The sequence below is a fragment of the Hemitrygon akajei genome, chromosome 11 (assembly GCF_048418815.1).
Source record: "Hemitrygon akajei chromosome 11, sHemAka1.3, whole genome shotgun sequence".
In the NCBI taxonomy this organism is placed as follows: Eukaryota; Metazoa; Chordata; class Chondrichthyes; order Myliobatiformes; family Dasyatidae; genus Hemitrygon; species Hemitrygon akajei.
In genome coordinates, this window is record NC_133134.1 from 167,341,377 (window position 1) to 167,354,093 (window position 12,717).

General features: G+C 37.8%; 1 long non-coding RNA gene across 1 annotated transcript in view; it reads right to left on the reverse strand.

Moving 5' to 3' along the window:
• Nucleotides 1–12,717, reverse strand: part of LOC140736252 (uncharacterized) — a 50,432-nt gene that overhangs the window by 20,087 nt on the left and 17,628 nt on the right. The window lies entirely within an intron of this gene.

The following is a 12,717-nucleotide window of genomic DNA, read 5'->3' on the forward strand; positions in this document are numbered from 1 at the left end:
ACAAGGTGTTTTCACCCACAGAACTGCCAATCACTGGATGTGTTTTGTTTTTTGCATTATCCTCTGTAAACTCTAGAGACTATTGTGCATGAAAATCCCAGACGATGAGCAATTTCTGTGATACTCAAACACCCTGTCTGGCACCAACAAACACTCTGGATCAAAGTTACTTAGATCACATTTCTTACCCATTCTGATGTTTGGTCTGAACAACAACTGAACCTCTTGATCATGTCTGCATGCTTTTATGCATTGAGTTGCTGCCACATGATTGGCTGATTAGATATTTGCATTAATGAGGTGTATAGGAGGTACTTAATAAAGTGGCCACTGAGTGTATATCCAAACAGGAGCATGCGTAGTTACATTTCAAATCTACCACAAAAATAATCTGATAATCATCCTGGGATTCCCACTACTCGATCTCAAACTTCACTGAAAGCATTTGTGCCTGAATCAGTATGGCCAATTGTACCAGGGCACCAGGCTGATAGCGCAACAATGTCAGGTCTCCATGAGTTTTGGCATCCTTTCTTCTCTCTGGATTGGACCGATATGCACGTCAGTTACCCATAGGTCCAACTTAGTTTCCAACTGGACATATAAACTGTAAGAAAAATCACTCTGGCCAATAGGACTTCAACTTCAATGGATTGTATTGTTAAAACTTCCCACACAAATAAATTATTGTTTATATGGCTCATAATTTAGCAGGAAAATATCTCTAGCTGATACCTGTACAGATGTGACAGGTGTTTTTAACGCATTTTAATTTTCAAACCTCAGTTTCAAAACTTTGCTTTGATTTTTAGTCGTCGATATATGGACATAGATTTTACAACAAACATTAAACATAAATTATTGCACATGCTATTCCTCATCTGTGTGTAATTCTTTTACAGTTAAAATTTTTATGTCATGAGATCAAATACAATTTTCCAAACCTTCTTGAGCGCTGTCTGGATACAAACCAGCACTGGTGCTCAGCTTCCTCTGAGCTAAAATCCAACTGGTGAAGGGTGTGACTCAAAACTAAAACTGAGTGTGCAGCTTGGCTTAAATGAAAGGCTGATGCCAGTTGTTCTTTAACTTATACTATTACAATGAGAACCCAAACTAAATCAACTTAATTTTGTCAAAATTGCAAAATATTTTATTCAATTAAGGTAATACTAAAAGGCTGATAAATAAGCAAATGAAATTCTTAACATGTTCTTAATGTTCAAATAGGTATAAATCTGTCAAAATGTCAATTAGTAATATCTTTAGGGTTTTTGAATTATTTAAGCACATTTCCAAGGAGTTTGCCACAAGACATCAAGCACCACCCTGCACGCCCCACCCCACACCATCTGGATCTTGCTCTCTTCTTGCTAGAACCATTAGGCAGGCAGTGGAGGAGCTTTGGTTCAGGAACAGTTATTACCCCACAACCATCAGGCTCCTGAACCAGTGTGGATAACTTCACTCACCTCAACACCGAACTGACTCCACAGCCTACAGATTCACTTTAAAAATAACTTTACAAATCAGGTTCTCAGATTCTCATATTTATTATTTGCACATTGGTTGTTTGTCATTCTCTGTGCATAGTTTTTCACTGATTCTATTGTACTTCTCTGTTCTACTGTGAATGCCAACAAGAAAAATGATTCCTAGGGCAGAGTATGGTAATATATACGTACTTAGATAATAAATTTACTTTGAACTTTGACTCAGTAAAAGTAGCCTGACATCTAAAGAACTCTAAAATAACTAATTTTCAGACAACTCAGAAGACAATAACCTTCCCAAGTGTCTAAAGCATTGAATATTATAGCTCAGAGGGTTGAACTAAAGGCAATGATCAGTCTCTGCTCTGTTAATTATTGCTCTCTGATGCCCAAGTATTTGCTACTTGGGCTTCAGAGAGGAACATTAGCCAGAATTCCAGTATTTGATTACTGACTAGTGATTTTAAAGATATAACAAAATGCGATTTACGACATAGTGGTTTGATAGAATGGTGATTAAGTTGCTGTTCTTGCAGCCTGTGAGGGACAGAAATCTGAGTTCTATCACTCAGGGTGCCACAGTAATGTAGGGGTTAGCGCTCTGCTATTACAGCTGGAGTTCTGAGAACAACTCCAACGCTTGTACGTTCTCCCCGTGACTGCATGGGTTTCCTCCGGGTGATCTGGTTTCTTCCTACAGTCCAAAGACGAATTAGTTAGTGGGTTAATTGGTCATTGTAAATTGTCCTGTGTTTGGATTAGTGTTAAATAAGTGTTTGCTGGGCAGTGCCCCTCACTGAGCTGGAAGGACCTGTCCTGTTCAGCGCTGTATCACTAAATAAATAAATAAATAAACTCAGCTTCGGAACTTCTAGTAATTAAACATACCTGGAATGTTAAACAAACTTGTCATTGTAACCACATTACTGTCAAATTGTTTTAAAAAACTCATTTGATTGACCAGTACCATAGAGAAAGGAAATCTGCTAATTTATACCCCGTCTAGCATATAGAGGCTTCAAAGCATAGCTACTTACACCCCATCTAACTCATATGGGCTTCTATGAATAGCAGTATAGTTGACTTAACTGTCTCCTTAGTTCAGGTACAATCCACATCATGAATGAATAAGTGAAAAATAGCAAAATATTAATTTCTTTAATATTGTTAGCTGGTGTTAATTTGATCGAAAATCAAAGAAGCTTTTCTTTAATTTTCAAAACAAATTTGGAAAAAACCTTGAAGAAGTTAAAAACTTTCTGGACTAAAGTAAATCGAGAAATTGTTGGAAACATACATTGGGCCACTGTCTATCCATATGCCCATGACGTCTTTCTCGAAGTATTTTCTATTGTTTAAAAAATACATTCCAAGCTTGCTGAAAAAATATAATGTTAAGAGTGTATTACGTTACTAAATATTATAATTCAGTCTTTTCTTTAAACTCATGGAGTCAATTCTGTAATGATATTATTGTCAAAGTGAGTTCAGGAATGTTGAAAATATGTTTTAAGGTTCCAGTGACATCATCGTCCAGAATGGCAGCCTAAAGTAATAACTCCTCCGGAAAAATGTTTATTTTGCCCCATTATTCCTCCAAATACAAGATTTCTTGAAAACATCTGAACTGGTAAGGGGGGAAAATGGGGAAAAGGAATGGAGACAAAAAAAAGCATCACTGCGGAGCCTGTGGATGAGGAGAGGAGCAATGAGCGGCTCTCCTACACGTGCATGTGGTGGCGAGGCTGACGCCGGGCCTCGTTCAGACAAAGCAGCAAATTTAATAAAAATTCTGAAAGAGATATGGGAATTCCAAAAAGACATAAAACAGCAACAAAATGATACTGAGTCAGAGCTCACCAACGTTAATCAAAAAATAGCGGTGGCAGAGACACGAATTGAAGAGGTGGAAGATCGCATTCAAAATGTGGAACGGATGCTAAGTAAGATGATAAAAGTGTTAAATCAACAAGAAAATAAATTATTCGACCAAGAAGGAAGGTCACGACAAAAGAATATCAGGACATATAATGTTCCCGAAGGAGTGGAGGGGTTGTCTATGGCCAAATTTGTAGAAAAACTGCTATGGGACCACTGGAGCTTCCCCCGACCATGGCACTTAACACTGAGAGAGCACACTGTGCACTCATCCCGAGGCCTTCTGGAGATAGGGAAGATAAGCCATGATCAATAGTGATTAGATTCCTTCAGTACAAAACCAAAGCACAGATTCTGCGCAAGACCTGGGGAAAGAAGGAGGTATTTTTAAATGGGAAATTAATATATGATGATCAAGATTACCCCCCAGTGATCCTGCAAAAAGGTAAAGAATATTCTGAAGTGAGTATTAAAGCAAAGAAAGATTAACTTCCAGACTCTGTATCCTGCTAAACTGCGAGTGTTTTTTGAAGATGGGACGTGGCTGTATCAGACAGTGGAAGAGGTGACTACAGACATGAAGGCCAGAGGTTTGCCTGTCAGCGAGATCAAACCGAGGGAGGGAAAGCCTGGCTGAGCAGCTATCCTGTTCTGCTTAGGAAATAGTGAGAGAATCGAGAAAGGAAGTGGGCCAGAGGAGAATATCAGGAAGAGACTGTGAGTTTTCAGAAGACAGCCCTCACCTTCAGAAGAGCAATATGGTCTGACTAATTTCAAAAGTGTTGATAAACTAAATAGAAGCAAAAATAGACGGTGCTACACTTATCTCAAGAAATACATATTACAACATGGATTTTATATTACTCAATTATTTTATTTTTTATTCATTCATTCACTCCTTTTTCCCTACTTAATTGAGAATATATACATGGGAGGAATACACAGGGAAATCTTTTCTAAGTAATGGACATAGATTTCTTCACTTACTTTTCTGGGTACTGCAGTGGGGACCCTCAACTCAGAGGTAGGAGAGGCTACCCCCCATGGCTAGACGTTTCCTCCAGCTCAACCCAGGGTCATCTACTAGAGACCTCAGCCATGGAATCACACCTTTGTTACCTTTCTTTTTGTTCGCATTTTTTGGTTTTTATTTATTCAGGGAGTAGATCAATTAAGTTTTATTCTACTAATTTCAATGAGATACTGACAGATAAATACACATGGCTAAGGACAAAGTAAAATTCATTTCTTTTAATGTCAATGGGCTGTTAAATCCAATCAAACACAGTAAAGTTCTATCAAAAATGAAGAAAGAACAAGCCCATGTAGTATATTTACAGGAAAATCACTTAAGTGATAATGAGCATGGAAAACTAAAGAGAATGGGCTTCACTAATTTGTTTTTCTCCTCATGTAAATCAGGACATAGGAGAGGAGTTGCTATTCTCATCTCAAGCAAGCCAAATTTTGAAAAAGTATTCGAAATGGCAGATAAAGAGGGCAGATATATTCTGTTAAGGGGGAATATAGACGGAAACTCAGTTACTCTATTGAATACATATGCACCCCCAGGAAGTAATATTAGTTTCTTCCAGAAAATTACTAATATTATGGTAATGGAAACAGAAGGTCTCCTGACATGTGGGGGAGACTTAAATTTACAATTACAACCAAACTTAGACCCTTCCAATAGAAAAACCTATCAAACAAAGTCTTTACATAAGAAAGTTAATACACTTTTTGAGGATGTTGGTCTAATTGACACATGGAGGGACCTTTTCCCTGACAGAAGGGATTACACTCATTATCCTGCCCCCCATTCTGTATATACAAGAATAGACTATTTCATAACATTTGGAAAAGATAAAGACAAAATAAACACCTGTGGAATTGGGACAATAGATGTAAGTGACCATGCACCTATATATTTATCTGTTGATTTTGACCTACAACCAAAGAATACTATTTAGAAACTAAATTCAAGCCGACTCAATGATCCCTATTTTAAGGAACAAATTAAAAAAGAAATTGGTCCTTACTTAGAATTCAATGATAATGGAGAGGTTTCACTTCCCATTTCATGGGATACTCTGAAGGCTGTCTTAAGAGGGAAAATTATAGTGATATCTTCATATAAGAAAAAAATAAGGAATAAAGCATTAGAGGAATTACAAAATAAGCTAAAGGAACTAAAAAAACACAAATTGAGTTTGGCACTGGTTACATTAGAGGAAATTTTAAAAATTAGGAATGAAATTAATAGTTTGGTTACACAAGAAATCAGGAAAAATTAGATGTTTCTGAAGCAGAGACACTATGAAAGTGGATCTAAATCTATGAAAATACTGGCGTGGAAACTGAAAAAAGGATAGCAGAAAATACAATTCATAGAATTAGGAATCCAAGAACAAAAATGATTTTAAAAAAGCTAAATGAAACTCACACAAAATGCTGGTGGAACTCTTACTATCTTTTCTTTCAGTTAGTCCTGATGAAGGGTCTCGGCCCAAAACGTCGACAGTGCTTCTTCCAATAGATGCTGCCTGGCCTGCTGCGTTCCACCAGCATTTTGTGTATGTTGCTTGAATTTCCAGCATCTGCAGATTTCCTCAGGTTTACGTAAATGAAATTCAAGAAGCTTTTGAAGTGTTTTACAAAACTCTATATTCCGAAGTTCCAGGGGGAAGCATAACTCAAATTGACACCTTCCTGAATTCTCTAGAGTTACCCACTTTAAGCGAAGAACAAAGTGGAACAATGACTGCTGACATAACTGAAGCTGAACTAAAAACTGTAATTAGTAGACTTAAATTAAGCAAGTCACCAGGATCAGATGGATATACGGCAGAGTGGTATAAAGAATTTAAAAATGAGTTAATTCCTGTTTTACTCCCCACACTGAACTGGGCTCTAAAAAAGGTGCAAATGCCACCCAGCTGGAAGGATGCGATAATCTCAGCTATACCGAAAGAAGGCAAGGATAAAATGGAATGTGGATCATTTAGACCAATGTCTGCTCTTAACGTGGATTATAGATTATTTACCTCCATCATGGCCAAACGATTAGAAGAGTTCCTACCCATACTGATGCATAATGATCAGACAGGTTTTATACAACAACGCCAAACACGACAATATACAAAGGACGCTTCACATTATGGATCATATACAAAAAAATAAAATTGAAGCAATGATGATAAGCGTGGACGCTGAAGAGGCATTTGATTTGGTTAATTGGAATTTCCTTTACATAGTTTTACATAGATTTGGTTACGTGACAAATTTATTAAAAGTATACAGGCACTATATGACAATCCTACTTCTAGGAGTAAAATCAATGGATATTTATCAAATTGTCTTACCCAAGAAAGGGGCATGAGACAGGGCTGTGCATGGTCATATGTGCATAACTTTTCGCATTATATCTGGAACCATTAGCTCAATAGATCAGACAAAATGAAGATATCAGGGGAATTACTATTAAAGGGACAGAGCATAAATTGGCCTGTTACTTGGATGACATTTTGATCTATCTAGGGCAACCAACATACTCTACCTAAATTGATGCAATCCTTTGAACAATATGGTCAATTATCAGAATACAAGATCAACATAGCTAAAACCTAATTACTTTCATATAACTATAGCCCACCAAGAGAAATTGAAAGTAGATATCCCTGGGCATGGCAAACAGAGTCTTTCAAATATTTGGGCATCATTATGCCAAAAGATTTGGCAAAATTATTAGAATGCAATTATTCACCTATATATATATATATATATATATATATATATATATATATATATATATATATATATATATATATAATTAAGGAAGATATAACAAGATGGAACCTAATTCTTTTTTTTTGTCTCAGTTCAAGGATTGAATCCAATAAAATGAATATACTGCCCAGACTATTATATCTCTTTCAGACCCTACCAATAGAGATTAACCAAAGTCAATTCAATGAATGGAACAAAATGTTATCAAGATATATATGGCAAGGTAAAAGGCCTAGAGTTTGTCTTAAAACTTTGCAATTAGCCAAGGAAAAGGGGGGATGGGGCCTACCTTCTCTTAGAGATCATTATTTTGCAGCACAGTTGAGAGCTGTGATATGCTGGTGCAACCTGTCATATGACACTCAATGGAAAAACATTGAAGAGAGAGTACTTTCCATCCCCATACAGGCAATTTTGGTTGATAACAAACTACAAAGTTACATAAATACTATTGATAACCCATGCGTGAAATGGACTCTTAAAATATGAAAAACTATTATAAAAGAATATAAACTAGAGGGAGATATTGCAATTCTTAAATGGTGTTCATATGACTTGGATTTTACGCCGAATAAACTGGATGCTAGATTTAAGGACTGGACAGCTAGAGGAATAACAGTTCTTTGTAATATAATGAAAGAAGGAACACTGTTCAGTTTTGAAATGCTTAAAGAGAAACACATTAGAAAAACAAGACTTCTATCAGTATTTACAGATGTGACAGTATGCTAATAGGAGGGTTAAAATGTAATCAAGGCAAGTACATGTTTGATAGTGCTACTTAGAAAAGCATATAATTCAGATAACGATAGCAGAATCATTTCAAGCATGTATAAGGGTTTATCAAATCTTAAAACACATTTGACTTCATACATTAAAACAAAATGGGAGAAGGAAGGAGGTATAATTATATTTGAGTATGAATGGATAATACATCTTATGGAAATGTTTGTTTGATGATGAACTTCAATAAAAAATAAATTACAAAAAAGGGAAGTATGTTTTAAGAAATTGCATTTCCTCTTTAAAGTATTAAGAATTTTATTTCATTTCATCATTGACCATTTTATTTTAGCTTTGTTTCAGAAACAATTTTGAGCTTAAGTAGGTTACATTTTTGTTATCCAGGTTAACTCAAAATTGTTTCTGAAGGTGATCAACTTCAAGGACTTTAAAAGCTATGGGGAGAAGGCAGAAGAATGGGGTTGAGAGGAATAAAAATTCAGCCATGTCTGAATGGTGGAGCAGACTCAATGAGCTGATTCTGCTTGTATGTCTTATGGTATTATGATCAACTTTATTTTAAAACATCAAAATTTACATGTATTAGAAATTTGCTGCAGTGTGTTGGTCAGGGTGCAAATTCCAAGTTCAAAGCTCAAAGTATTGAATTGAATTGAATTCACTTTATTACTTACATCCTTCATATACATGAGGAGTAAAAATCGTTGTTACATCTCCATTCAAATGTACAATGTGCAACTATAGTAACTTATAATAAACAGTATAGTCAATATAACATAGAAATACAGTTGCTTCAGCATGAATTAATCAGTCTGATGGCCTGGTGGAAGAAGCTGTCCCAGAGTCTGTTGGTCCTGGCTTTTATGCTGCAGTACTGTTTCCCAGAAGGTAGCAGCAGGAACAGTTTATGGTTGGGGTGACTCAGGTATCCAATGATCCTTTGGGTGCCTTTTACCACCTGCCTTTGTAAATGTCCTGAATAGTGGGAAGTTCACATGTACAGATGCACTGGACTGTCTGCACCACTCTCTGCAGAGTCCTGCGATTGAAGGAAGTACAGTTCCCATACCAGGCAGTGATGCAGCCAATCAGGATGCTCTCAATTGTGCCCCTTTAGAAAGTTCTTTAGGGGCCCATACCAAACTTCCTCAATGGTATGAGGTGAAAGAGGACTTTTTCATCACACAACCAGTATGTAAAGTCCACGTGATATCCTTGGTGATGTGCATGCCGAGAATCTTAAAGCTGTCCACCCTCGCAACCCCAGATCCATTGATGTCAATAGGGGTTAGCCTGTCTCCATTCCTCCTGTAGTCTACAACCAGCTCCTTTGTTTTTGTGACATTGAGGGAGAGGTTGTTTTCTTGACGACACTGTGTCAAGGTGATGACTTCCTCTCTACAGACTGTAGACTGTTTCATTATTATCTGAGATTAGGCCAATCAGTGTGATGTCGTCAACAAATTTAAAGAACAGATTGGAGCTGTGGGTGGCGACACAGTCAAGGGTATACAGAGAGTAAAGGAGGGGGCTTAGTATACAACCCAGAGGGGCACCTGTGTTGAAGGTCAGAGGGGCAGAGGTGAGGGAGCCCACTCTTACCACCTGCTGGCAATCTAACAGGAAGTCCAGGATCCAGACAAGGCAGAATGAGGGCCGAGGTCTCTGAGCTTCTTGTCACGCCTGGAAGGAATTACGTATTAAATGCTGAACAGCAGTCTAAGAACAGCATCCTCACATAAGCATCCCTCTTCTCCATCAAAATACATACATGTATCGAAAGAACAGGCAAGAAGGCATGGGCAGTGGTGTGGCTGTGTTGGTAAGAGATGGAATTACATCTTTAGAAAGAGGTAACACAGGGCCAGAGAATATTGAAACTTTGTGGGTGGAGTTAAGAAACTGCAAGGGTAAAAAAACATCATTATGGGACTTAAGTATAGGCCTCCAAATAGTAGCCAAAATGTGAGATTGAGAATGCAAAGGGAGCTGGAAAAGACATGTAATAAGGTAATATCACAGTTGCAATGGGTGACTTCAATATGGGAAAATCAGATTGGTGTCAAAATGTAAGAGAGAGAATTTGTTGAATGCCTATGAAATGGCTTTTTAGAGCAGCTTGTGCTTGAGTTTACTCAGGGAAAGGCTATCTTAGATTGGGTATTGTGGAATAAACCAGAACCTATTTGGGAGCTTAACATAATGGAACCCTTAGGAGGCAGTGATCATAATATGATCAAATTCATACTGCAAATTTGAAAGGGAGAAGCATAAGTCACACGTATCAGTATTGCAATGGAATAAAAGGAATTACAGGGGCATGAGAGAGGAGCTTGCCCAAGTGGATTGGAGGAGGATATTGGCAGGAAAGAAGGCAGAGCAAAGATGGCTGAAGTTTCTGGGAATAGTTCACAAAGTGCAGGATAGATATGTGTCACAGAAGAAAAAGTTCTCAAATGGCGGGGTAGGCAACTGTAGCTGATACAGGAAGTTAAGGACTGCATAAAAGCCAAGGTAATGGCATATAAGGTAGCAAAATTGAGTGGGAAGTTGGATGATTGGGAAGTTTTAAAATCCAACAAAAGGCAACTAAAAAGCTATAAGAAGGGAAAAGATGAAATATAAGGACAAACTAGCCAATAATATAAAGCAGAATATTAAAAGTAGTTTCAGTTATATAAAGAGTAAAATGGAGGTGAGTGTTGAAAATGACTGGAAAATGACGTTAGTGAGGTAGTAATGGGGGGCAAAGAAATGGCAGATGAACTTAATGGGCACTTTGCATCAGGCTTCACTGTGGAAGACACTAGCAGTGTGGCAGAAGTCCATAAATATCAGGGAGCAGCAGTGAGTGCCATTGCAATTACAAAGGAAAATGTGAAAGGTCTTAAGTCACCTGGACCAGATGGACAACATCCCAGAGTCCTGAGAGAGGCTGCTGGAGAGATAACAGATGCATTGGTCATGATCTTTCAAGAATCACTTGATCCTGGCATGGTCCCGGAGGACTGGAAAATTGCAAATGTCACTCCACTCTTTAAGAAGGGAGGAAGGCAAAGAAAGGAAATAGGCCAGTTAGCCTAACCTCAGTGATTGGGAAAGTGTTGGAGTCTATCATTAAGGATAAGGTTTCAGGGTACTTGGAGACTAATGATAAAATATATCAAAGTCAGCATGGCTTCTGAAATCTTGTCAGACAAACCTGTTAGTGTTCTTTGAGGAAATAACCAGCAGGATGAACAAAGGAGAGGCAGTGGATGTCCTTTACTTGGATTTTCAGAAGGCATTTGATAAGGTGCCACATATGAGTCTGATTAACAAGATAAATTCCTATGGTGATACAGGAAAGATACTGGCATGGATGGAGGAATGGCTGACCGGCAGGAGGCAGCGAGTGGAAATAAAAGAGGCCTTTTCTGGTTGGCTGCCAGTGACTAGTGGTGTTCTTCAGGGATCATTATTGGGACCACTACTTTCACATTGTTTGTCAATGATTTAGATAATGGAATTGATGGCTTTGTGGTGTGATGTGAAGGTAGATGGAGTGGAAGAAATAATGCAACTGCAGCAGGACTTAGACAAATTGGAAAAACGTGCAAAAAATCACAGATGGAATACAGTGTTGGTAAATGTATGATAATCCATTTTGGTAAAAGGAACAATAGTACAGACTGTTATCTAAATGGGGAGAAAATACAGACATCAGAGGTGCAGAGGGACTTAGGAGTCCTCATGCAAGACTCCCAGAAGGTTAATTTACAGGTTGAGTCTGTGGTAAAGAAGGCAAATGCAATGTTGACATTTATTTCAAGGGGAATAGAATATAAAAGCAAGGAGATAATGCTGAGGCTTTATAAGACACTAGTCAGGCCAGACTTGGAGTATTGTTAATTGTTTTGGGCCCCATATCCCAGAGAGGAAGTGTTGTCATGGGAGAGAGTCCAGAGGAGGTTCACGAGGATGATTCCAGGAATGAAGGAATTAACATATGAAGAGTGTTTGGCAGCTTTGGGCCTGTACTCACTGGAATTTCGAAGAATGCGGGGAGATCTCATTAAAACATACAGATTGTTGAAAGGACTAGACAAGTTGGATGTGGAGAGGATGTTTCCTATGGTGGGGGTATCCTGAACCAGAGGGCACAATCTCAAAATTGAGAGATGACCTTTTAGAACAGAGGTAAGAAGGATATTTTTTAGACAGAGAGTAGTGAATCTGTGAATGCTCTGCCACAAATTGCAGTAGAGGCCAAGGCCCTAGGTATATTTAAAATGGAAGTTGATCATTTCCTGATTGCTCAGGGCATCAAAAGATATGGCGAGAAGGCAGGTGTATGAGGTTGAGTGGGATCCAAGATCAGCCATGATGGAATGGTGGAGCAGACTTGATGGGCTAAATGGCTTAATTCTGCTTCTGTGTCTTATGATCTTATGTCACCCTATACGACCTTGAGATACATTTTATTGCGGGCATACTTAATAAATCCATAATAGAATAATAACCATAATAGAATCTATGAAAGACCACACCAAACTTGGTCATTCAACCAGTGTGCAAAAGATACAAACTGTACAAAAACAAAATAATAATAATAATAATAATAAATAATAAACAATAAATATCAAGAACATAAGATGAAGAGTTCTTTAAAATGAGTTCATAGGTAGTGGGAACATTTCAATAATAGGGTGAGTGAAACTGAATTAAATTATTTCCTTTAGTTCAAGAGTCTGATGGTTGAGGGGTAATAACTATTCCTAAATAAGGTAATGCGAGTCCTGAGGCTCCTGCATCTTCTTCCTGATGGCAGCAATGA